Raw genomic sequence first — 3,116 nt, forward strand, 5'->3', positions numbered from 1 at the left:
CCCCTCAACACAACTATCTCCCTACCAACTGCATGTCTTTTCAAAATAATTTATAAGCCCAGAGTCCTGCTAGTGCCACCCATATGCGATCTTCTGGGATCCTATACAATGAAAAGTGATTCAGTCTTCCTCAGAGTCACTAACAGGAGCTCCTCTTGTCTTAGTGCTAGGATTTCAATTAATTAATTAATTAATTCATTAATTAATTTGGAGACAGGGTCTCCCTATATATCTCTGGTTGCTCTGGAACTCATATGTGCATTAGAATGACCTGAAACTCACAGAGAACTGCCTTCCTCTGCCCCCTGAGCATCAGGATTAAAGGTGTGTGTCACCACACCTGGCTGGTGCTGGAAGCTTTTAACTGACTGGACATTGTGCAAGCAACCTCAGCTGCACAGGTACAACAGCATGCCATGTCCACTGGACGATATTTCACAACTCTTCTCCCCGTCTTCCTGCTCTTACTAAATATATCCACTTCCTTGAGCTTTGTGTGTGAAGGGGATGCTTCCAGCTTGTTGACCTGGGCCTTCCTCGAAGGAGCTATCTTTCTTTTGAGGAAGATGCCATTGCTCACTGCTTGCTTATGCATGCAAATGACGAGGGACCACTAGCAAGGACACCCCTTCCATGGGTTCTACAGATCTCTTCCTCCTGGGGCACCAACCGTTACCGCCTCCTCTGAACTCTAGTGTAACCGTGGCCGAGGGCATGCTCTCAGCTGTTCCTTTGCTCCATCATCATAGAGTCTATAAAACAGCAAAGCAACTAAGACAACTCCCTGCAGTAATAAAAACATGGCAAACACACAGTTAAAAGCTCAGGATAAGTGGGTGAAGTGCTAAGAGAAGGGACTCGGGACTCCTTACTGATAAGAAAGGGAGCTTGGAAGAGGGACAAGTAGGGAGGGTGTCCTGGGCACTGAGCTGATGAACAACAGCTGGCACAGCCAACATCTCTCTCAGGCACTGCTTTCCCCTTTGCAGAGGCTGCTTTCTTGTTCACATGTTGAAAGCCCGAGTTTAGAAAACTGTACAAAAGCTGAGGAAAATAAAGTTAAGGCCCACACCCACATGTAGTCTGTGGAGAGCTTGCTTTGTAGCTGTTGCTAGTGGGGTAACTACTTCAGGGTCAGGGAAATTATTGCTTCCTCTGCTATGTCTCTGGTTACATAGGGTTACCCCTGGGAGGGGATCTAATTCTCCATCTTAGCCTGAAGAAGAGACTAAGTATTACACATCACATGCTCACACACAGAGAGACACATGGACACACACAGGCACACCCACCTACCCACACATATAAACATCACACATGCACACTACACAGATACACCACACATACAACTACACATGCCATACACACATCACACATACATTACAGATACATACTATATGCCTCATACACATATGGACTATACATACCATGTGCAAGTCACACAGGCCATACATATAATACATATACACATATATACAGACCATACACACCACACATGCACACTATGTTATTTACACACCACACATAGCATATACACACCATGTACACACAATACATATCACACATATCACACGCATACCACATACCATATATATGTATATATCATATACACAATATGTATACCATATACATGCACCATACACACCGTGTACACACCACCATACACACCATGTACATATCACAATGTACACACACATACCACAGATGCATCCAGTACATTTCACACACATATAGACCACACACACACACACACACACACACACACACACACACGCACGCACGCATGCACGCACGCACGTATATGCATATATTACAAAATATGCACATTCTTCCCCAGCACCACCTTTCTGCATGCCAAATCTACTTCATACATTACATACATGTGCATGCTTACATTCAATGTCAGACATTAATTGCCTCTCAAGGCAGAGTGCCCAAGGAGGACGGACCCTTTAAAATCCATGCTGCAGCTGTGTTGCTGATGCACAGTTGGTGCTGTAAAAACGCATCCTTTGTCCCTTGCTCCCGCCATCTCAAAGTTCAGCACAGATCCATGGGACTGGCAAACGGGCCTTGTGCTGTAATGCTGACACTCAGGGCTGAGAGCCACTCGAAAGTACCAAACAACTGAACACATACAGCACTCAGCTTCTCAGCGAGGTGGCAGGAGATCCCTCTGGCTCAGAGTTATGGTCCTCGCTTTGCCTGTGACCTGTCATCTGTCCCTCCTCAGCTGCTTGCTGGGAAAAGACCCAGGTGTCAGGCTCAGTTGGGAGAGGCAGCACTTACCTAGTCACTTCACACGCTCCTTTCAATGGATGGTGACTCCTGGTGTGGATGTTTGAGGGTGTTGACATGTGACATGTCTCATTACAATACGAATGAAACCTCGGCAAAAGGATGTAAACTGTGTGAATCTCCACTGTGATCCTGAGGGACAGTTACACTGTAGTGAAGACCATAGTCAAGTAGAGCCAAGGGTTCAGCACAGCCCCGTTTCCTGTCAGAACCCTGGCTCTAGTTAACCTTCTCAGCTGATGCTTACCTCTCTTCCTTGTCTGAAAAGACTCTGTGCACAGATTGTGTGCTTACTGCCTTTCTTATACTCTATCTGCTCCTCTCTCTTTCTCTCTGTCTCTCTCTGTCTCTCTCTCTCTCTCTCTCTCTCTCTCTCTCTCTCTCTCTCTGTGTGTGTGTGTGTGTGTGTGTGTGTGTGTGTGTGTGTATGTGTAGTCTGTGTGTTCATGTGTGTGAGCAGGAGCATGTGCATAGCTGAGTGGAAGCTAGATGTTGAAGTCATGTGTTTTTCTCTATTGCTATTCACCTTGATGTCTGAGACAAGTTCCTTTCTCCCTAAACCTGAGCTCACTGATTCAGCTAGCCTGGCTGGCCGGCTGGCACATGCCGGGAACCCTCTCCCCACCTGCACAGTCCTGGGATTACTGGTGTGTGTTACTGTGCCTTGGTATTCATGTGCATCTGGGATTGAACTCAGGTCATGATGTTTGTGTGGCAAGCCGAGGTGGCACATTGCCCACTGAGTCACCCCCCAAGCCTCTTTCTCCCATTTATTTCAGTTTCTTTCCAGAATGACATACAGTAAGGACGGCAAAGCG

The sequence above is a fragment of the Cricetulus griseus genome, chromosome 3 (genome assembly GCF_003668045.3).
Source record: "Cricetulus griseus strain 17A/GY chromosome 3, alternate assembly CriGri-PICRH-1.0, whole genome shotgun sequence".
In the NCBI taxonomy this organism is placed as follows: domain Eukaryota; kingdom Metazoa; phylum Chordata; class Mammalia; order Rodentia; family Cricetidae; genus Cricetulus; species Cricetulus griseus.